Below are 25042 nucleotides of genomic sequence, written 5' to 3'. Positions count from 1 at the left end.
AATACTATCACATCGCATGGTAGGCGAATTTAAAGTGCAAATTTACACTCATGAAATTATTACTTTCGATTGACAAATCTAAGCGAAATTTTCCATAACATAATAATGTTTTTTTTTGCCTTGGCCCGTTGGCGTTGTTTTTGTAAATTCAATAAATGATAAGAAAAAGCCAAAAAAAGCAGAGAGTGTAGTCGCGAAATGGAGGGTTTTCATTGGTAACGGATTAACGGTTGAAACGTATGCCAGGTTCGTGTATAAAAGGGTTTATATTGCGCAGGAAAGTTAGCAAGTCGCAAGGTTCCCAGTCACAAGTCAATCTCACTTTCATAGTTTTGACTGGAGTCAAGTTAGCGGGGGAGATAGTGTAGTGGTTACGATAAGCGCCCACCAATCAGACGGACCGGGTTCGATACCCGTCGTAGGTTTACCTGGGCTCGCCGTTGCCGTACTTACGGCGACAGAAAAGCCCAGTAAAAAGACCCGGCGAAAGAAAGCAGTCACAAGGAATGGTAAGAACTAGTAGAAAGGGCCACTGCTTCAAAAAAGATCAACATCGAAAAGAACTGCGACAACGGGCACTCCTGGCCGAGGTGGATTTTAGAGTAAAGGATCGAGTCAGGGTTCAAAGCGTCGAGTCCGAATCAAATTATTGCGACTTGGGTCCGAGTCAATCTAGTCATGGTGTTCACTGCTCAATCGATAGTCCAAATCTTGTTCAGCTCGCTTTTGTAAAATTCATGCGAGATATCGAATATCTCGCATTCCTATACGTATATTTTTACTTTGAAAATGTATATTCAAACAGGTAAAAGTCAGCAAAATGCATCACATGAATAAATTCGTATCGCATGTCTCGAGACAAGTCGAGTCAATGCAGAAAGTGACTCAAGTCGAGTCGAGTCCTTTTCCATGTTTAATAGCAATGACTTATTTCAAACCGAAGCACTGAAAAATGCGACTCGAATGAAACGTATACGAACTTTATACTTACTACCTCTGTTAATAGATGGACATTGAACATATGTCTATACGTTTCACACGCACACGTGAGCCGCGCGCGCTAGTTTGTACTAGCACGGATTTTACTGTCAAATCAATTGGCGTAGCCTACTCATTTTAACGACGCTGTGCAAGGTGGGTATAATGAGCTCATCACTCTATGCAGGATATCATGCGCACGCGCTTCCCTGGCTATGGGAATTCAACACTGTTTTAACAAGTTTTGAAGGGGTGTTATCCGGTTCGGTACATATCGTCGAAGTCGCACTACGTTCTTACAAGCACATCCTGTTTTGATGATGGATAAATGAAGGATTGCTGGGATCAAGTAATGGTTATCACACCACAAGCTAATGCTAGTAGACCCATTCAAGACTATCAAGTATACTTGTCGTACTCGATCATTTCAGTGCAAGCTTGTGACACACATTGATATAGCCTACTCGGCGACTATAGTGGACTAGAGCAAGTTTCTTGAGTTGCTATTAGTATTTGGTTTGTAACGCGAAAAGACTGAAAACACAGGGTTGATGACCGTGGACCTCATAGTGTATTGAAGTATATATTTAGTATCATATATTCGTATTGAAATGAACCCTAATGTTATCGGCTGACACTCGTCAGGATTAATCGTCAGCAGCTAGCGGAAAATCGGAAAGAACCTTATAAACAATCGTATCTCAAAATATGAGTTCACCGGCACGAAATTTCGAATGATCGGGACGAAGAGAGCACTTCCGCTCAATGTACTATTTTATATGGTGCGTGAGCTCCTTCTGTTGACGCACACTTTGGTTGCGATGTAGTACAGAGCAAGTGCAATCCCTTACTGTTGTGGCTGTTATGTATTTTCTATCCATGCCTAAATGCATATCTTCAATTGTGAATATGTAGTAGGTTAATAATGGCACTAGCACGTCGACTGCGCTATCTTGCGGTCGGCTACCCCTATTGCCATAAAAGTTTCTCAGCTGCCAGGTGCGCTATGCTCTATACAAAAAATCGAAAATTGTAGTTCTTCTTTGCAAAATTTGAATTTAGATAGGAGAAAAGTGCGCCGGTAGGCTGAACATCAAATATCAGAATTGTGGTGTCCTTTTCCGATCAAATGCCTTCGTTGTGACGTACTAGGACAGTTTCATGCTGTACTGAAATCTGAAGGAGTATGTGTAACTCATATTGGAGAAATTTCAAATTCAAATTTCAAATTTCAAATGTTTCTTCAAAAGTTTGCGCTGAAGTTCTGTAATTCACAGCAGGGTAGACCTAGGCTAAACGACCATTAGCACAGCATAAGTCTGGATGTTGCTTTAAAAAAAACGGGAATAGTTAACGGCATATATGTCGTACAAATTTCCGATTTATGATGAAGCTATGTAACAAAATATTACAATGGAGAAAAAACATGAGAATTTTACCACTGATAAAAGATACTAAAGAGGTGTAATTATGCGATTTGCAGTTATTAATTTGGTGAGATAAAACCACGAGGTAAGAGTATAGGTACCATGTTATTATTTCCAGACAAGAAAACTAATTGATTATTCTAATGTTTTCAAACTTTTGACTTGCTAGTCTCCTTATAGCCTAAGTTTGAAGAGTGTTAATTAGATGATTAACAAGTCGCCAACAGACTAAGCTACCCTTTCCGGTTCGTATCGTTTTACATGGGAAAGTAATGAGGTCAGTGCCTCACCAACCATGAACCTGAACGCACGTCACTGGCGAAAATAGACCCTCCGCAAAATCAAGAATGGTCGACAATCCGTAATCAAGAAATGCGAAATCCGATGGATCGTTACATTTGTAACAATTTGCTTTATCCGATTTATATTGTATTTGTGAGAGCGAATACAAATTGTTGTAAATTCTCGTTGATCTCTATGTCGGAACGCTCGGAATCTGCAAAGATGAATTGTATTACTTTTTAAATTAGCCTCACCGAGTTATATAAACCCATCCTGTAATAAAGGTTGCACAATGAATATTGAATATACTGAATAAAATGCTGGGAAATTCTGAAGAAAAAAGAAATTTTACGAGAATTGCATCCATTCCGTTTTAGTACATGCACTGGTAACCAGCCGACGAGGCAAGGAAGTTCTCGGTCGCAGTACATCCCTTGTGGGAAGTCGTTATAGCCAAAGAGGCTGCAGCCTGAAATATAATGTTGTCAGTAAAATAACATTTTTTAAAGCTGGTCAAATTTATCAGCTCTATATGGTAGGGGAAGAAGGAAATGAAACGATTTCTATTTCATTGCAAGGAGAGTTAACGACAAAGATATTCCAAAACTACTTGAAGCGAATGTAGAACCTGACAGTTTTATAAGTCGGACTCGAGTCAACTTTTTCGTATGACTTGACTTGACTCGAGTCACTTTGCAAAAATGATATGACTTGACTTGACTCGGCGCTTCAGAAACGTGGATTGACTCGTGACTCGGAGCAAAATCTACGAGTCAATTTCAAGTCATCAATAAGTAATGGTGTCGATTAAATTACTGTACATATGTTCGAATTATTCGCGATACGTCAGTGACACTTGTGAGAGCAACCAGTCATTCACTGATTGTACGTGTCACTGGTCCCCATTGTTAAATCACAAATAAATCGGCCGCAAACAAAATGATCACAGCTTTTACGTTGCCGTAGTAGTAGCTGATTAATAACAACGTATCTCTTTTTCGTAGACGGTTCAGTGCTAACATTGCGCAGTGCTCACCTTTATCAACCCTCTTGTATGATTTAAATCGAATGAATATAGTTCACACGTTTATATTCTCACGGATGTGTATTGTACCATATCAATTTGTTTAAACTTCTCGAGACTTCGTATTCGATCCTCTATTTTGGCTGATAATGACAGACTATAGCATGTAACTATACTGTTACCAACATATTTTATTAGCAGTTCTACGTGTGCGTGTGCGATACAGCGCCTTTCTGCATGAATATTTACCTTTATTTTCGTTATTTGATCCAAGATAAATGGCTAATTAATCTGTCTTTCACACAACTGGCAAAATGTTATGACTTTGAATCATCACTCGTACCTCGAAAATTCAATTTGACTTGAATTGTGACTTGACTTGACTCGACTTGACTCGAGTCACGTCCAAAAATCGAGTGACTTGACTCGAGTCACCTTCGAAAATCGATTGACTCGACTTGACTCGAGTCAAAATCTGCAATGACTCGAGATGACTCGTGACTCGAAGGTGGTGACTTGATCCCAACACTGGCTCTTAACAGATGTCAATAGGATCTGGGTTTATTAGGAATTGCAAGATTGATTTTTCCGTACTTCGGTCGTTTACTTCTGCTTTTGGCACTTTTCCAAGTAAATTGAATTCTCATCTACTTCTACTTCTACTTCATCATGTTTTGTGACTTAGTTACGTTTCGCTATTTACAGTTTTCAAATTAGAAGTATTATGTTTTATCCAAGAGAGAGAGAGAGAGAGAGAGACGGAAAGTTAAGCAGCATATATTCTTCTTCAAAAATTGTATTTATGTCTGCATATCATTTCTTTTAGCACGCGGTATATAGTTAATTTGAATTCTTATAATAAATTTTAGTTCTTTTGTTTGGAGCATATGTATGTTTATTGTTTATAGCTACTGACATCCCAGCATGAGAGTGTGTCTATGACTAATTTTCACGACTACTGACTTACGTGAATAGTTTTCAAAGCGAGCTGCTTCCACAAGCAGTACTTCTAGCAGTATTTGAGTATATTTTTTCGTTGCAACTTGTATTTCCGCTTGAGTAGCTTACTGGGCTTCTTTGACCACCTCTACTGGGGTGCAGAATCTGTGACCTTACGGTCGTATCGCATCCCCGTCGTCAAAGCATCTCGATGGTGCAGGCGTAAACGAATACCCCCTTCTCTCTCTCTCTCTCTCTCTCTCTCTCTCTGTGGCATAATGACCAATGGCACTACCGCATTTGTCTAATCATACTCCGGTAGAGTGATGTATAAGCAATTTCTACGAGATGCTATGACTTACAAACATCCCCCAGAACTATTTCCCCCCTTACAAAAGCACACAACTCGAGTGAACAGTGCAAGTATCCACAGCATACTTGAGCACCCCGAAAAAGCATAAATACTTTCATAAGCTATGACGCGATTCGGTATCTTTTTAATCATATTCGTTAGTTTATTTAACTTAATATTAGCTGGGAGTTAAACCCGATTCAATCATTGAACGACATAAAACTCCTACATATAGATAGCGACATGAATTATAATCCATTTCTGATAATGTCACAGACTTTAAACACGAAATTCTTACAGTGGATGGCATTGGCAGCGGCCACCATAGCGAGGAAAGCTCCTATTTTCAGTATAGTATTCATATTCGATGAGTTGCTGAGAAAGTTGAATCAGCATATTAGGGTTGTTCATGAATAACTTTTTTTCCAAATTTCCGCGATTCACTTGCTAAATGATAAGGTTGGCTGATAAAACATTGCACGCCAAATTTGGCTCAATGCCAATCAGTAGACGCCGCGACCAGACCAATTTAACATTTCGGCTGTTGTTGGAAATAATAGTATTTACGGTGGGAAATTTCGCGTACTACAACATCACAAAAAATCGTGTTCCATGTATGCCTATTGGAGAGTGATGCTTTTCCCAATTGGTCCATCTTGACAAGGACCTGTGATAGAGTTTGGATAAAAATATCGCCATTTAGTGAAAAATATATTAGTCAACTTCATCGAAATATTCCACATTAAAATGGTGGTACTATAATTAGCAAATAAACTACTTTCCTCATTGAAATTCACGACCACGAAAATCATACAAACTGACAAGCAGGTAAAATATAGATTAAGATGTTTCTCAAGTGATAAATAATAATCGATATATGAAAGCATCTTTCGCCGCGTCAATGGAGATTTCATAAAATCTAAACGAAACTTGCGGATGTAGGGGAGACCGGGGACAAATGTAACTAGGGGCAAATGTAACAATCGACCTCACCGCTAGTAGGATGGAGGAATCAGCTTGATATTTTAAGTGCGCATGCAGTAGTTATCTCTCCTATTATACCTGGAGTTACGTTGAGCTACGATGCGAAACCCCGGAATAATTTGCAAAAAACGAAATTTTTGACCCTTGAGTAAAGTTTTTCTGGTCTGGAATAATTTGTCTAGACGAATAGTACCTCAAGTAGTTACTACGTAATATGTGTAGCTGGAACAATGTTACTATAGTCTACCGTGGTGATGGAAAGAATAGGACTTGCATCGCCGGCAAGGTACCATACTGAGACACTAATCATGGTCGAGCGTGTCAGGGGCAATCGTAACACTCTGTTACTTTTGCCCCGTCACAATATCTTATCAATTCTGAATGTCTTTGTTCATATGTTGGTATTACCATTCATCTACTGCAGAATAATCTTGCAACAGCCAGAAGTTCACCAGAACAGATACTGCTTTGCGATACCAATTCTAACATGATCATCTGTCGAAACGGCCATACCATAGTGGTGATGTGAATCTGACGGTTCGGTTATTTTCGTGATTCAACCACCCTTTCTCATGTTGATCGACTTTTGGTGTGTCGAACTTCAATAGTCATGGCCTAATTCTCGTCCTCTGACTTTGATCATGGCCCATTTACATTTTGATATTTGATGTGAACAATTTATGTTAATTTTCCACAGCACAGATAAATGTCATTATAGCTTTGACGCCACACAATGTTGCGTCCTCGTTTTACTATACTATCATCGGCCCATTCAACCAAGATATGTTAGCCAGGTCGGTTTTGCACCTTCGCAGGTGACCGAATGACCAACCCATTATGCCCGCTGAACAACAGAACCTTGGTAGAAGAGGCCGGATATGTGTAGGGAGATGATGGAATGAATGTGTCTCTTGTACACTTTAAGCTTGAACAAGACACGAAGGGTGAAATTGCATTCAGATGCCATAAATGCGATGGGGCGTAGCCTGGAAGCGTTCAAACGTCTCTTCCTTTAGTTCCTTGCAATATTACAATTTGTGCTTCCGTTTTCGTTGTTCATTAAGTTTGTGTTTAGTTGTAAATAACACTGTTACAATTGCCCCGCAAGGGTGGTACAATTGCCCCTGGGTACGGGGCGATTGTAACATTTGAGCAGCGATTTTTGCGACCCAAAATTTCCATGATTGATTGTTGATTGAGTTCCAATTTAGTTTTCATATCAACTATCGAGTTGTTGGCTTCTTTATATAAAACTTTGGAAGTGAAATTTCCACGAGAAAAACACGTAATGTTGGAAAATACGAAAAGTGTTACAATTGTCCCCGGTCTCCCCTATTCTTCACATTGCATTGCAATAATATATGATATCATTTGATTTGGTCTCCAGCACTCTGGTCTGGAGCAGAGGCCAGCAGATTCTGTAATTTTTATTTGTTTTCGAACGAACAGCATCATATGTATCGGATGTCGCTTAACGTGTAGGTTTTCTCTGTCGTTTCAAATTACTGCCTTAGCCGTTCAAGTTCTATATTTTTACTTATTACAGACGTTATTTCGGGGCTATTTCCATATTTAAATCACTTCAATATCTACCCGGGCATTACATGATTCAGTTCCTACTGATACATACGGTAATTCCGACCACAGGAAATAGTATCAATGCCCCAGTTGAGGGCTCTGGATCGAACCATCACACTCGGAATCGTGTCTCTATTCTGCCTACGTTACACGGAGCCGCGGAATCATTTTACCAAGTTATATTCAGCGAAAGTCACCAATAATGCTTAAAGACTCAAGTCGATGCTGTAAAATACAGAGTTCTTTTTACCTTACTTCCTTCGCGGTGTTATAGTTAGTGTTTTAATGTTTTCCGCGGCATGCACGATTTAGTTACTGCGTAAGTAATATTGGGTAGGCTAATTGGTATTGCGAGAAACTAGCACTGGACAGAAAATATAACGTGACCATTGTTTCTGTTGAAATGTTCCATATATAAACTGTTTGAATGTGGTATATTTATATATAGGCTGTAAATAGTTCGCTTTTAGTGTAAAAAGTGTGTATTCACGCCCATACCACTCACGGTAAACGACACCAGAACCCACCTCAGATTTCTATCGCGGAATAAATCAAATACAGTATTTTCTTGTGTCCAAGAGGCCCTATGCTGCTGAGGATTGCACAAATACGAAAAGAAATGCCTTTACTCACGAAGAAGTAGACGGTGGCTATCAGACTGATGACAATAGCGGATTCATTTCCGATGACATCGCCGTAGTGTTGCGTTCCTGACCAGACCCCTCTATATTATACTGAGGTTAAAATCGGGACATTGTCGGTCGAATTCCCATCTTCATCGTGTACAGTGCCACGAAGATGGTCTGTGCCACATGTGCATGGTAGAAGAGACGGCCGAACACTTCCTGTTAGTGTGCCAAGCACATGCTTCCCAGAGAGGATATTCGGAGGGTGCAGCTAGGCGGAACCATGTCGACATCACAGTACGCGCCCTATTATTTTGAGTACATTCCCAATTCGGCCTATAATCAAATTAGTATTAGTCACCCGGTCAATCTCATTTTGCGGATATATAATTTTTAAAGTGATCTGGGGCACAAGACTATAGTAGTTAAGCATATGTAACCCCACATACAACAACACCGCTGTTGAACCACGGAGCCAGTCTTACACCAGGGGCGGGCAACTTCTTCATCCGGCGGGCCGGATAGAGGAACATGAACTTGAGGCGGGCCAGATTCCTGAATTTTTTTAAGAGTTCATGGGAGCTTCCCCCGGGGGAACGCGCCACAGATCCGTCCATCCTACCCTGCACTACCCTTTGTACATACAATTCAGAGACGCACACATTCCTGCAGTTGCGAACTATGTCTAGATTGGGCGACCGATTCACGGGCTAGCCCAAATCGGTGATATGAATGTGATCGAAAATCAGTATACTTGGCCTCGAGTCGCGCGAAGCGCGAAAATTTTTTGCATAAATGAATGAATTTGATCAATGATATTGGTGACTGAATGAGCAAGGGGTTTCTTCGAAAATATACAGCACGTATAATTATAATTTTGAACATTGATCATGGCGTAAGAATATACATTCATGAGCTTATCGCAGATTATTCACTTCGGGCGGGTTTATTCTTATTAATTACTTTGTTGAAACCCCTGCTACCCCACGGCCTCAGGCTATTCTAGTGTATCTATGATACTGGACGTCACTTTGTCTTGCTAATGTTCATGCTCGAAAATGTTTGCGCCTAAATGCTTGTAGACGGCGACGCGCGCCTCATCATCACGTAAGCCCGAAGACTGTCGGCGGGCCGCACAAAATCCCATCGCGGGCCGGATCCGGCCCGCGGGCCGTATGTTGCCCACCCCTGTCTTACACCAACATATGGACCGCACGTGTAGCATAATATACAATGACAAGATTGCATGGTTAATTGACTCATTTTAACGACGCTGTCCAAAATGGGTGATGAAGTCATTGTTCTGTCAGAAAACACGCTCTTCCCTTCCCCTGGGCTTTCAACGCAATTGTATTAGGGTCTGATGGAAGTTACTTCGGTGAGGTAGGCTGTGTAGACATATAGTGGATATCGCACCGTGTTCTTACAAGCTCATCGTGTTTCGAAGAGGAATGCGTGGTAGAGGATTGCTGGGAAAAATCAAATGTTAACAAACCACGACCGAATGCTCGCGAACTCTTTGTATTGCATAGAATTTATGACCACCAAGCATACAATACAATATGCAATCGATGTAAGATTGCTCTCAATTTATATTTTCAAGGACATGAACTAATGCTTTATATAGGTGGTTCTTCAATTGCAATTCACAGGGCATGTGAAGATTTCAGTTAAAGCCTTTGAAACTGTAGTCTCGTGTATAAGGGTACCTTAGTAACCTCCAATTACTCCTTCATTTAGAATACTGCCGTCACTGACTAAATTCTTCAATTTCTATTGACAGTGTCTGTTCGGATTTGAATTAGTAAATGCCTATGAAACTCGAGTCTCGTGTATATGGGTATACGGCAGTATTAGTCTCCTATTACTCTTTCTTTTACAAATCTAGTGTTACTGACTGAGTTCTTTAATTGCTCTTCACAATGCATGTCGAGATTTCTGGTTGTATAAATGCCCGTGAAACTGGAGTCCTGTGTATACCGGACCGGTACGGGAGTAGTATATAATACTCGTTTAATTATAATTCAACTGCTACTGTCTATTAACAAGACACACTATGTGTTGACTTGTGCTCGATTTATTTGCATTGTTACCACTTCATAATTTAGTAATGTTGTAGCGCACAAGACCTAACGGTGATAAGCGCCACTCTTTTACTCCTTCCAATAAATAATTATGGTAACAAGGCACGTTTTGGCTCACTTGCGATATGTCATATTTTACGTGTAAGGCCGCTGCTTTTGCCAGACGCCGCAACAGAGCATATTTGTGTACTGCAATTTCAAATGCGCAGCCAAAACTAGAGATACTCACTTTTCGAAACTAGAACTGGCACCAGAGCTAAGGACATTTCAATTCGCAACTAACTAAGTAAGTAGGGATGGTGTGATCGTGAAGTTCGCGTGTGCTTGCAGTGTGGGAACCTCGGAAATTTTGATGCTTGCAATCGCAAACGAACCTTGTTAGGCTCGGCACTGTGAACATTTTTCATATACCATATTAAATATTCTCCCGTCATTATATCCTCTTTGGTTGAAATTCTTTGCATTTAAACTTGGGACCTTTCCAAAAGACTAGCGTTCACACGAACCAGAACCTTTCAAGGGTTTGCACCATCCCTATAGAACGCAGATAACTAAATTTAATTTCGAAGCAACTCATTCATTTTTGTTTTTAAGGAATCGGATCGACTGACTACATCAATAATGGACATCGAATCCGCATTTCAAATGGGCAGTTTGTTTTTAGTTCAAAAAGGGAGTGCATGGTTTCGACCCCTCAGCCCTGGCAAGTGGCTACTCAGTAGTTGTTAGTGATGACTCTGGGCTAGCAGTGGCTGCAAGAACAATGAACATAACATCACACAACATAACACCGGTATCTGGGTATCACGATTCACGCCAAACGACGACACGTGCTTTCTAATCTTTTGGCAACTATTTTTATGCGCATCTACAACCACAATTGCTCTCACTTCTCAAAATACAGAACTACAAGTCGAATGACCCCAAAACAGTATAGAATGAACATTTACAGACGTGTATTTCTGGCGTCATTATAGCCATTTCAGTCACGCACTTCTCAATTTGGTAAGTACAGCCACCTCGAAATAATCGCTTAAGGTATGCTGCTAAAACCACCAGCAAATTTCTTTAAAACAAGTTTTTTCTTCATTTCCATTTCCAATGGTGTGTCTTGGGAATAGCGACGTTTACTCGTGCTTGTGTAGATATTGAAGGCGGTCCTTGTATATATTTCTACTCGAGTATAAACGCTGGGTACATTACCACCTCTGTAGTTACGTGATTCATTGATATTTCCGAAGAGCTTCTTGGAGGTACAGAACTTCAATATACAATTGAATAGTATATTCATATTGAACTGAACCCAAATATTTTCGGCTGACACTCGTCAGGGGTAATCGTCAGCAACTAGTAGAGAATTGGAAAGAACATTGTATATCAACAATCATATCACAAAATATGACGTCACCAGCATGAAATCTCGAATGAGAGAGCGTACAATGTACTATTTTTAGTTGGTACACGAATGTAATATGATTTAGGGTTTACGGAGAAAGAAAGTGTATTTGATTAATATCATAAATATATATAATCAATAAATAACTTTGCTATCTTTAAGCCTGTTAATGATCATGTCAGCTCGTATTCTCGCTGTATGAAGAAAACCTAGAGCATATATAACCTTCGCAAAGTCAAGAATGACCCACACTTGTGATCACGAAATGCCAAAACTTCCATCATTGGAGCTTTATGAAACACAATTCGTCCCCCTCACCCCATCAAAGCAATATATTTGTGACAATTTGCATCGCCCGATTTATTTATATCTGTGGCAGTCAATATAAATTGTTGCATTTTCTCGTTGATCTTTATTTCCGGAAGCACTGGATCCTGCAAAGATGAAATGCATAATTTCTGATATTATCCTTTCGCCTATCTATACAGTCCCCTTTTACTCACGGGACTGTCATATCTAGAAGTCTATATAACTTATAAGAGCAAGATGTTTCAGATTAATGCAATTATTGAGCACTTTGCAACCCATGAAGCTTTTTTGGAGATTATTTCACTTCAACACTCAGACCACTAATTGGATTCAGAATTTATTGTGTGCGTGCTTTAAGAGTCAAATTTCCCGGCCGGTTCTGCACGAAATTTTATGGGATCGGGGACCCGTCTTTACCAGGGACGGCTCACATACGGTCCGTGACGTGATTTTGTGCGACCCGCAGACAGTTTCCGGTCGTACATAATAATGTGGACCACGGCCACAGTCTGCCGCAATTATAAACTATACTTGCTTACTACGTCAAATCATAGCGACTGTAGGTTATTCTTCCTAACACAAATAAAAGTGATTGCTAGTTATTCTTTAGTTCTTTGTTTCCTTGTGTCCGACATGCAGCCTGAATTCAAAGAATCTGTTCACAACTTTCATCGATCACAGATGTGTCATTAACTTCAACAGCTATTGAAGTACATTACGTTGATAAATTGATTGAATGCTGTTTCGGTCTCTATGCATCAGACTTATATAGTTAACATTAAATACGAATAATCCTTGTACAGGTGGATAAATACGCTTTTACTGTATCGATTCAGGAGTCCAGCCCGCCAAGTACTTCATTTTCCCTCATCCGGCCCGCCGAATGCAAAAGTTGCCCGCCCCCGGGGCTATACCATAATAGATTGGGCCAATGACTTAATATAACAGAAACGGGTGAAAATGTGACTTTTGTGATAGAGCCGGCTGACAATAAACTGAATCTCGTGACTATCTCCAAATCTATTGTTGTTGTTCTTTTCGTTAGTCATGGTGTTCTCCGATTACCATGGTCATGTTACATCAATCGCCAATATCCATTATTGTGATTCCTGATCTGCCGACTAGTAGCACGTCCCACTTTTGTCCTAGGTTTTTGTAAGACGCAGCATATGTCGATCACAAGACAGGAACGGGCCTAGCTATATAAGTTACATAGATCAGTTCCGTATGTAAGAAAGGTTGCACAATGCATACACTTCGAACAGAAAAATTGCGCCCGTTTAATGAAAACCAAAAATGTTTTACTTGAACCGCTTCCATTACCTCTTTAGTACGCACACTTGTGACCGTTGCCGTAGGAGCACAAACTGTCGTAATCGCAATACATTCCTGGCGAGCAGGTGCCAAAAAAGCCGTAGCCTGTAAAATCACACTATCAGTGTCGACGAAACTGTTGGATTGACAAGATCATGTAATATATTTTGTGTACAAGTCGGTATGATATACCTAAGATTGTAATATTTACATGATAAGAATTCTCTGTAATAGCCCTTATAACAAAATCTGCGACGTGAAAAGGTCGATTTGTTAACATGTTTGAAAGACAACATAAAACTAATTTTAGTGGATATATAACTTGTGAGTCTCGACCAGGGTTGTTATCAAGTCACAAGGTTCCGAGTCACAAGTCAATCTCAATTTTATAGTTTTGAATCCAGCCAAGTCGAGTCATTTTCAATTCACGACCGAGTCAAGTCCAAGTCCAAGTCGGTAAGGAAAGAGTCGAGTCCGAGTCCTAGTGTTTTGACTCGAGTCCGAGTCCAAGTCATTATGTTAACTGTTCAGTTTTCAGTTCAATCCGTATATTTTAAGTACAAGTTCGTGTCACTGCCACTAAACGATATATGTAAATATATGATAATGATTACATATAATAATCCCTATTTTTATATGTAGCGTACAAAACCTATGATGTGATAATTTTCACTAATTCGAGGTAACTAACTACTGCAAATGTTATGATGATAATAAAAATAATTGATATCAGATTTGGCTCCGTTTTATCGACTGAACGACATCAAACTCTCCTACAATACCTATTGTGATATATATTGTTTATTGCTGGAAATGTCACGGACTTCAAACGGACTCTTACACTTGCAATTGGCAACGGCCACCATGGCGACAAGAGTTCCTATTTTCAGTAGTGCATTCATGTCAGATCAGTCGCTGGGAAATTATGATCTAAAAACAAGTTCGGATGTTATGGTCGAAAAATAGTGCAGTACAGGGAATTATGGAAGCGCTTATAGCCCAACTATACACACTCAACATCGTTCTTATTGCACATCGCTAAATAGGTAGATATTGGAAGCCATTGACAATTCTTTGCACATCAAGTAACATGTATGGCCCTGTTACTATACAGGACTTCTGCCCGTTTATAACCGGTTAATGTTCTAACAGAACACTCACTACTGCAACATATATATATATGCCACCTACTGGAAATAGCGTCATGGCACCTTGGTTAGAAACAACTTGTCGAATCGGGTAACTATTCCGTCCACGTTACACTGAACTGCACATATTTCTAGCAATTGTCATTCAGTGACAGTCACCAATGATGCATTAGAACCCTAATCGATGCAGTAAAATACCGAATTCGTCCTACCCAACTTCCTCTGGAGTGTCAGCTAATCTTTTATGGCTTTCCGCATCTTGAACGATTTAAAGGTTCCCCGTCAATTTTCGCGGTAGTGACTGATGACTTTATGCCATTTAATGAATACTTGTCACTCCGGGCTTCTTTATTAACGGTTCTACTACGAGACTGGAGACTTTAATTCCAATATGTGTAGGCTATCTTATATTGACTAATATCGGAAGCTAGCTTGAGCAGGACAATCGGGCGGGGATAATGTTAACTGGAAATGTTGAAGGTATAAAGCAATTGAATGTTGTATACATTATATCTATGCGAAATGCAGCAACGCATAGTCGCGCGGTTTTCATTACAGTTACACTAGCAAAAGTGATGCAAACTTATCTCCAAAACTACTTTTTATACTTTTCGAAAGGCACGCTGAAAACATTAACTGGTTTTAGCTAAACTGTTTAAGTAGAAGCGGGAGTAATCTACGAATGTAACCACCTGAGAAAATAATATTATTAGAAAAAACCTACTTGAGTACTTTGGAAAAGTAAAATTACTTCGTTGCTGGCGCGCTGACTGTTGAACAAGGTTATCTACTCCTGTTTGAATTCATTCGTGACCTCTCTCACATTTTTTCTCTCGATCAGCCACGTTCTCTCGTTGTAGCAGTTGATTGATTGAAAGGCTCAGATGTGTGTATGGTATGGGCAGTTACTAAGGCTGTGTAAAATCGAGCATCTGAGTGCTTCGGTTGCGAATCGAATATAGCTCTTCGAGTCGAGTCGACTATCACTTATAACTAGGGCGATTTTTTGAACTTAAAAAAAGAAGGATTCTGACCTAAAAAAATGAAAATTTAGAAATTTTTTGACGTTAAAAAATTACTTCTGACAAAATTTTGCCCTCATGTATGTGTATTTGGCGTTTTCGCACATAATGTTGGAATTATATTACTTATATTTATTTTTGGTTGACATTGTCTGCTCTTACGAATTAGTTTGGATTAGGACTGACTTTACCAAAATCTGGATCTATGAAGAATTCCAGTAGTAACATGACGCATTATGGTAGAAAAAAATACATTTTGTTGTCGTACAACGAAAGATACATTCTCAGGCAGAAAGTGTCTGTCCTCACTCAGTATCTTGCCAAGAATTAAGAAAGAACGTTCAACAGCAGCAGTTGTTGTCTGACAACACTAAAGTTGTGCGTACACTGCTGGTGAAGCACCGTGTTGCTTCATACTGACAATGTTGTCTACATCGCAATTTTTCATCGTGTGCTTCTCGATGTAGGAACCAATGCCCACGCAGTCTTGCTTCAGTTAAGATATTGCGGTACGTTGAGCATAACATCATGTGAAGCTATTTGTTCGATTTCACCGTTTATCATTCACAATGAGCAGAGAATGGGCCGTCAACGGTACAACGATAGGCCTATAGAGTAGGCTGCGAGATATGAAATTGTAAACAAATTTGACAATTTTTTGACCTAAAGCTACATTTTAAACAAAAGTTTTGATTTTTTTTGCAATGTGAAAAAAAAATCGCCCTACTTATAACCTGATAACATGATGTGATACTTGAAATATTCGAATACATATACCTTTTATGCAATTGTACAGAAAATAAATTTATAGTTACTCCACATCATCAATAGCTTTGGTCTCCAAATTTTTAGGGTTGTTGTACCGCTGATTGAGGCTCCTACGTCGGGAGGAAAGTGTTGAAACACTAATTTTCGTTAATAAAATAACTCAGGGACTATGAGAGTATGATTTCGGTACGGGAAAAGGCCGTCCCTCAATAGTCGACTCCAATGATGGCAATTGGCACTTGATTCGGATTAGTGTACTCAGCCCTACTAATTATGTCGATGAATACTGTCAGATATTATTCTCGCCACGCTTCCACCAGACGTTCGCAAACATCTGTTTGTCGCTGTAAAATTCACATCATGTATATAAAATTTCCATAGCATATATTTTCCAAGATAACTGCACAGGACGCACTGTCACGCATACAACATAAGCCTATCGTACAAGAACACAGTAGCGTTCGCGAGAACTGGTGACTTGTAATGAATATAACGCGAATAAATGAAATAGTTCAACACCAGCCATCCACTCCACTTCAGTCCATGTCCATTAAAACGGTAAGTTTAATTTAAATACATGCAATCCAACCGCAATTAGGCCGCCCGTTGTAGAGGAGGTTACAACACATCACGTCACGGCATATCATACGTTTTCTCTAGATTTCAATATGAAATCTTATGAGTTGCGCGCCATATTGCTAATGCTATTTGATCAGAAATGCTGTTCGTCACACATGAGAAAGTATTCAACTTCATTTTATGTAGGCTACCACCCACTATTCAGTATTGACATCCATAAAGGACTGCTCTGAAAAATTACATTCCAGACTTTCAAAAGAGTTGAATGTCAGCTGCCGGTAGGTGGTGCCAGCAATACAGTACAATATATGACATCGGCGATATCGTGGTAACCAAGGCAACGCGAAAGCAAAGTCAGAACGAGCTGTGGCGCCGAGCACGCATGACATCTGTTCATGTCCTCAGTTTGTAAGATCACGAAGTTGCTTTTGATTTGCTTTGCTCATCTTTAGTAGGTTCTTCCTCAAAATTATCTTCAAAATTCGGCGAGAACTTTGTGCCTTTCACTGCAACGAATTCGGCCGTAAATTCACTAGTTTATAAAGACACAACTTATGCGTTTTGTACATGTATTTGAGCCTTCCTATAGTTACCATTAAGTACAACGCACTTCCGTCCTAGTGGTTCAATGTCCACGGTGTCCGGTCAATACCGAGAAAACCATTACCGAGAATGCTATCGCCGAGAATGGACACCACTCAGCACGAATTACAAGAGAAAGCATAGTTCTATCATTCCGCATCCGCAGTACAACTCTTAATAGTATTTAGCCCAGTCGTTCTCAAACTGGGGGAGCGCACACCTTTGGGGCGTAAAGGCATCTGAAGGGGGCTGAACTGCCTAGGAGAAATGTAGCCTATGTTTCTTGAACTCGGAATGAGTTTAATTTGTGCCCAACTTCCAAGTTTCAACAAGAGCAACAATCCTAATTATTGGGGGGGGGGGGGGGGTGGAGTGACGAGCGTGAGGTTGAGGTTCACCTCGGAAATTTGGAGGTTCGCCGCTCACAAACGAACTGTCGTAGTTCGGCACTGTGAACCTTCATTCAACTGAAACATTTTTCTCGCTTATGGCGATTTACCTCCAGCTCGTAAGATTTGATCTGTGCATAGTCAGATTGTCACGTTTGCGGAGTCTCTATGCCCGCAATTCCTAAATAGGGATCGACGGATGCCTTGGGGGTAAAAAAGAAGCACCGAATTCGGGTTTACGAGATGCAGTGTGCAACTACAATCTATTTATTCACTTATATTATTTTGCAACTAAATATCAAGTGGAACATTATTGGCAGGATTTCTTCAGCTTGAAAAGTTTTTTCGCGCTTTAAGGGATTCCCTTTCAAGAGCATTCTTGCTTTAAAAGCGGGTATAACATTCCTTTCGACAAAATACCAGCAGGCTTATGATAAAAATGAAACATAGTTACAGAAATGAGAATTTTTCGCAATTATGAGAGAAGGTGCGGTAAGGCCGTTAATTTCTTTAGTCCGGACATGTCAAACGTGCTGAGGAGGGACTCGTCACACCCGGAGATTTCGACGCTGGTCGTAACTTCCGTCCCAGAGCACCCCAAGACCGGTGACATTTCGTTGTACCGCCGGTGGCGATCAACATTTGGACGCTAAAATCACAGCACATCGTCGAAACCTTAGATATTAATATCTTCAGTATCTGAAATATCGCCTGTCCAGGAAATTTACAGAAGTCATGTTGAAAACATTATTTCGATCAAGACCAGATTCAGTTAATTCTGCACTCTGGAAGACGACTTTTGGATTGCCAGAAATCCTACAGTATCTGCCGTAAAATAAGTCTGAGTAAAGCTTCAGCGAAGCGGAACGAAGCTGCAAAATCGGTCGTTACCATTCCATGTTCACATTCTATAATGCCATCAACCTACGCTTTATTAGGACTTGAAAGATTATGGTTGCTCTTTTTAGTATTATTTTGATATGCCGATAAGGTAGCGTGCTTAAAAAACTCTAGCGGGAAATCGGACTGCCGTCAAGCATGCCTGCAATCAGATTCGACTGATTGAATACTTGTTAGCATTTGAGATTACCGGGCCACAATCTGACAAATACGTATTTCGCATATCGACACATGCCACCTCATTTTCATCGCTTGCCATTTTTATGTCATCTTCTCTTACTTTAATACAGTGTACTGTACAAGCCTCTTGTTTACAGGTTCTAAGGATTTAAATCTAAGTCAAGGTGGGTGTTTGATTGAAAATCGACTTTAACTTGTTTTCACTAGACTTCCTATGTCTTCATCATATCGCAATTTTAAGATGCTTCAAAATGATGACATTATAAATAAACTGGACTGAGGTGTTAGCACAAAATTTGCTTTGAATGAATAAAACTATGTGTGTCTGTCAGTCGTAAGAACGGGGGTATAGCACGTGGCAAAATCGCAGCGAACGAATGTCTTACGTCCGCTGACGTCGAGGGTCATAGGAGTGTCTCTTCTCTTGAACAAGTGCCTCTTTCCGTTTGGCACCAACTTCGGGGAGGTTCGCACTGGCTTCGTCGCGCTCGGCACTTCTAAAAAGAAGTGGTATACAGTATGAAGTATGGGCATGTATTGTACATAGTCTGCATAGACTAGAGCAGTGGTTCTCAACCGGGGGTCCGCGGACCCCTGGGGGTCCGCGAAGCATTCTCAGGGGGTCCGCGAGACCTCTGAATTTACAAAATGATTGAAACCATTTTTACTTTTTTATAAATCACGAAACAGTTTCGCTTCAAGCTTCCAATGCTTCAGTAAGTACATCCACAGAATGGCCGTATGGGATTAAATATCCTACTGTGTAAACCAGGGGTGTCGAACTCAAATTACGACGCCGGCCGGATTCAAACCTTCCAAATGCTCGCCGGCCGCACGCTTTGCTTTTCACTTGAGCATTTTATTGCCAAGCATAAATGCAGATAATAGTATATTGCAATTGCATCACGGATCATAGGGGTTTTATTCTAGCTAGTAGTGACACTTTTATTTGCGAACAATGGAATTGACGATGATGATTGGCTGGCTGCATACACTTACAAACCGCTGCTAAAACGGTGACGATAGCGACGATACAAGTTCACTTATTTCTATGCTCCCTTTAAAGTCGTAATCTGGCGTTAGCCGTGTGTATGCGTTGTGAGAGATTAATTAGATTAAACTGACTTTTGAATTTGTTGATTTTCGTATTAAATCACGATTCAGGTTTCTCTAGACTGCGGGGACCTTTTGAGTCAGAAATGGATACAGCACCGCGACCACTGCACTGATATTTGAATTATCCATGTAAACTTCATATAAAGGTCCGGCATTGTCGTTTTCGCTTGTGTGAATAACTACTTTTTGGCACATTATTCCATAAAACTCAACTCTGCAGTAACCATTTTTTGCCTTTTCGAAATTGAGTGTCAATGTGACTGATTTGTTCCTATAGTGGTAACAAGTGGGAAACCAAAACATTGTAGTCTGGTGATTATAATGTGGCCTACGAACAGACTCGACATTTGCTGTCTTGGGGGAATATTTAACAGAAGTATTTTCATCCAAACAAATCAACATTTGTGACAAAGGTGCCGGATAATAATACAAGCATTTTTCAATCTACACAGAATGGATTCGCGGGCCGGAAAAAATCGTCTATGTTTGACACGCCTGGCGTAAACTCATTTTAATTTCCAAGTTGCCAATAGCCTACAGATACAAACATATTGCTGCTTAAAGATGTGTTGTTGAGTTTTGTTCAAAATAGTTTATTTTTAGTCTGTCTCAAAAAAGGGATTAAAACCTTATCACGGAATCCATTTTCTCCTGTGGTATACATAACCACTATTTCAGAATATCTTGAAGATGAGCTGCTATATAGAAATGACTCGTCTGGAAGTGATAACTTCATTGTCAAATATGTTTCTCAATTTGGGTGCCGTATATGTTGCGATCGTGCTCAAAGGTATCGTCGTTAGCGTCAGGCGTTATTATTACATTCGCCGCCAGCTACCTTTGTGGCAATAGATTATGGGCACTCGTTCATATCAAATCAAGCGCGTGAATTTTCAAGACACGATCACATATTTCAAGAAATTAGAAATACAACTGCAAAAGTTCCTTCGAAATAATAAATGTCTATCCATATTCCTACATATAGTATGATATTTTTTTTCATGAACGGTCATTTTGTTGCTGTTTATCACTAGCCTATAGTCAATATTCGCTCAAGACATATGACGGTTGCACGATAATTGAGCTACATTTGAACTAAAACTTGAGGGGTCCGCGGGGTTCGTCACGGTACAAAAGGGGTCCGCGAAGACAAAAAGGTTGAGAACCACTGGACTAGAGTTACCACATTTTGGAAACCGGAAAAAAGGACACTTTTTGAAAACCTACAAGTTCGTGTACCGAAATTGAAAACAGCGGATTTTGAAATATTTACCGGAAATTTTGTTGCGTTGACTAAAAAAATGTCATCATTCTGATTCGACTCCCAAATGACTCATTCGAACGTCCGCATGACCTATTTCACGTCAATAAAGCCAATTTTCAGTTGACCCTGTCCCTTAGCCCAGCTGTAAAAGCTGTAAAGGAGATCGAATTGTCAAAAAATAGGACGTCTAGCCGTCCTCGGAGGATATTTTAAATTTCCTGAAAAAGGAGGACAAATCCTCTTAAAGGAAGACGTATGGTAACCCTAGCATAGACGTAAGAGCTAATTAGTTTTCAAGCCTGCAAGTATCATAAATTCGCAAAGATTTCGACTCATGTATAACAAACACTTGATTTTAAATTGGCCTGAAACAGCCAATACGCAGAAGTGGGGCGTTGGACTGTCCGTGTTTTACGTTGGCAATTTTCAGTAAGCTAGTAGACCTACCTCTATTTTTGGAGTAGACCTAGGGCCTACTCGTGTAGGTGTTGCGTTCTTGCACTGTATGCTTATCCCAATGGTTATGTTGTTGACTACTTCCATTTCAACTAACATTTAAGAGAAACTCCGTAACTTCGACACTTTGGACTTTGTAAAAGCGAAAGTTTTTTTTTGTCGGGTTGCATCGTTTTCATGAGTGAAATCGTCATAATAACAGGGCCAAATAACTGAATATATATATTCGATTATAGCATCTATCTGTAGTCACACTAGTGATTTAGCGTTGTCGGAAATATGCATCTACCAATTTAGAAAGTACCTGAGTACCAACGCTGACTATGTTAACCACTTTGTGGTCAGTTTACGATAGTAATGATTTGATGACGCTTGTTTTTCTGGGTTGCGTGCTGCCGAGAAATCCTAAATATCACAAGCATATAAATCGTCGAAATCAGTGACCATATATCCACAATTGTTTATGAGATTACGATACGACTGTGACTGAACTCCGCGTACTTCCCCGAAATCTTTATGTAACTTCGTAACGTAGCTATGATGTGACGTGAATGTATCTTCTCGCCAAACACAGTTTGTCAGTCTTTAATCACGGGCTACAAACCGCAATTATACTTCGTACCCTGCTTCGTCACCTTCGACCTTATATCGGCCAAGTTGTTTTCGAGCGACCTAAACGCCTGTTTTCGTGGTGTTATCAAATATTTAAAATGTTATGTACTCTCGGATCTCAATTTCGCTTCGTCCAAAGAAACGTCACTCATATTATTCTGTGTTACATGAAAATTATTGCGTTGTGCAACTGACAATATCACAAGACATCAGTCTTTGTTAGTACAACATTATATATACCAAATCCACTCATAAAGAGTAAATCGTTTTGTGAATAATGATTTTAGAATGAGTGCATATATTTATAAGAAAATACCGCAGTTAACGGAGCGCCGACTACGATGGTAAGGAGTATGGACGCGTTTGCCATGCATAGCTACTCAAGCACACAGGGTACTCGGAGCACTCATGCACGCTAAGACTCGAGTAAGCCTACTTTCGCAACTTAGTCAGGCTGCGATAATTTTGGACTATTTCCATCTCCTATGGATATTCAACTGAGCGAAATACTCCTAACATGACGCGTGGTAAAGCATAGGAAATAAACTTTACGTTGATACACAAGCACAAAAGCAGTACCGTGTCGCTAGAAACTCAGCGACTTCAATAAATTTAGTCTCACTATGTTCACTTGATGACAATAATAGCGTTCAGAGCTATGGACCACAAAATCGGCAATGATCGACTAATACCGTGGATTGGATCAACGCCTGGTACCGAAAAGAATTCTGTAGTCAACAAGCAAATTGATAAAGTCAATATAGCATCAATGAACCCGGGATAAATACGTAACTAAACTTACCGAGAGTCGTCTGGTTTGCAAGCTCCGCCATAATGCTTAATCCAATCGTTATATCCCGACGAAAATCGTAGACTGCTATGATAGCTTCCGAAAAGGATTAATCTTTCGGTAGATATTTGTTAGTTGTTATGTTTATCACTCTGAAAATAGATACGACAATGCGATCAGACAATGCGATCAGACAATGCCTTGCGTAAGATCGCGGGAATTGCCGGGATTTAAGTAATTCCCATGTAAGGAATCATGCTGGCTATAATCAGCACGTTGTAATTATAGTTTTCGTATTTTCCCATTGAAAAGCCTGTTCTAACTTGATTCTGCATAATCAAAAGTGAAAATCGAAATTTTCTCACACACTTGTTCGGGCGGTGCAATTACTAGTAGATACACGAATAGTAGATATAGGGTTAAACAATGTGTACGTTACTTCATAATATATTAGGTACTGAGTGGTATTAATTCACCCAATGAAGTCAAACATACACCGAAGTCAAATCTCTCACTAAATCTGTCATTACAAGTGTTTCTACGCTTGTTATACTGAATCTAATCAAGGGTATAAATAGGGTTGATGTGCACCTCCCTGAAGGTTCAGGTTCGTGTGAATGCGAACCTTTTTCAAAGGTTCTGCGTGAACGCGAACGCGATCCTATAACGTCATGTGACGTCATATTGCCAATTCCAATGCTACACTTCAGTGAAGTGAATTACATGCCGACTTTTTAAACGTCACCAAATGTATCAACTGGAGCAATCAAACGATATAATAATTCCATAAAATCAATATCGCTTTGCCAACAATTTCGACGAGGACTTGCAAGGGAATATAAGCCTACGCCTCAACGGTCTAGGCCAGACAGGACGATTGTATTCGGCGTCTGACTATTGATACGTTGATATTGAGCAGAGTGTAACACGGGTTTCTATACCAGCTACCGATATTACCCCATAAACAAGTTATACGGTAGCTAACACCCAAATCGCACCGATTTGGTTTTTATGATACAATAAACATATCAAACCAAGATGGATTCCGTACGCTTGCTAGATTTGTTACATTAGACAACGATGTATTCTTTATATCAATTTGATTAATTGATTTAATAAGCCTCTTTCGCTGACTACCTACATGGAGCGTATTTCACTATTGATGTCGTGTGATGCCGGGTCAAGCTGGCAAGCTCACAGCAGAGTGTCACTATAAATATTCACAGAAGGAAAACTGGCTACTTCGAGCAAACTTTTGTAACAAAGCAAGAAAAAGTCTTCATATTCCCAAGGCTCACGCTCGCTTAGTGTTGACTTTTTAAAATTCTGCCAGCGCCATGCATAGAGTGGCCCGAAATTAAAATGCAAATAATTTAAAACGAGGAGGTTATAATGACGTGAAAAATTGTAATATGTGAAAAAGGTTCACAGTGCAGAACCTACGAAGGTTCGTTTGTGAACGTGAACCGCTTATTCTCGCAGGTTCACACACAGAAAGCGAACGTGAACCTCACGTTCACACCATCCCTAGTGTAAAATAGAACGGAAATACATAGTACATATTATACTTAAACGCACAATTGTGACTTCACCTCATAGCACATAACGCTACTCCTTTTTTATCGCTTGTCCTTACGTGTTATCTTCATTTAGTGGACTATATAGGACTACACTACACTCGGACGTGTAAACTTTTTGCTATCTCCTCATTTTATCGCGGTCTTGCGATACTTAGAAATGATGAACTTATTAATAAATTGAACTCAATAGTAAATTATTACCCTGCATGATTTTCCCTCACACTTTTTAGTACGATGTTGCATCCAACACGTTTGCAAGATACAATGTCATCATGCACTCAATTACTTCGTACCGCGTTACCAATAACGACGAAGACATCTCAAGGTGAGATACAGAATTAGACTGCCTCACGCTATATATTT

At 39.9% G+C, this 25042-nt stretch overlaps 2 long non-coding RNA genes across 2 annotated transcripts; both read right to left on the bottom strand.

Moving 5' to 3' along the window:
* Nucleotides 1-12005: 12005 nt before the first annotated feature.
* On the bottom strand, nucleotides 12006-14470 carry LOC145439343 (uncharacterized). The gene is made up of 3 exons (XR_013915153.1): nucleotides 14135-14470; nucleotides 13303-13398; nucleotides 12006-12104 (listed from the first exon to the last, which is right to left on the bottom strand). It is a non-coding gene; the product is annotated as an uncharacterized LOC145439343 (long non-coding RNA).
* A 2126-nt stretch (nucleotides 14471-16596) lies between these two features.
* On the bottom strand, nucleotides 16597-23437 carry LOC145449384 (uncharacterized). Its single transcript, XR_013918241.1, has 3 exons — nucleotides 23112-23437; nucleotides 19248-19358; nucleotides 16597-17316 (listed from the first exon to the last, which is right to left on the bottom strand). It is a non-coding gene; the product is annotated as an uncharacterized LOC145449384 (long non-coding RNA).
* Nucleotides 23438-25042: the final 1605 nt, after the last annotated feature.

This window comes from Botryllus schlosseri, chromosome 1, assembly GCF_051294905.1.
Source record: "Botryllus schlosseri isolate E-star chromosome 1, Bs_hap1, whole genome shotgun sequence".
In the NCBI taxonomy this organism is placed as follows: domain Eukaryota; kingdom Metazoa; phylum Chordata; class Ascidiacea; order Stolidobranchia; family Styelidae; genus Botryllus; species Botryllus schlosseri.
This window is presented reverse-complemented; position numbering and strand designations above follow the sequence as displayed.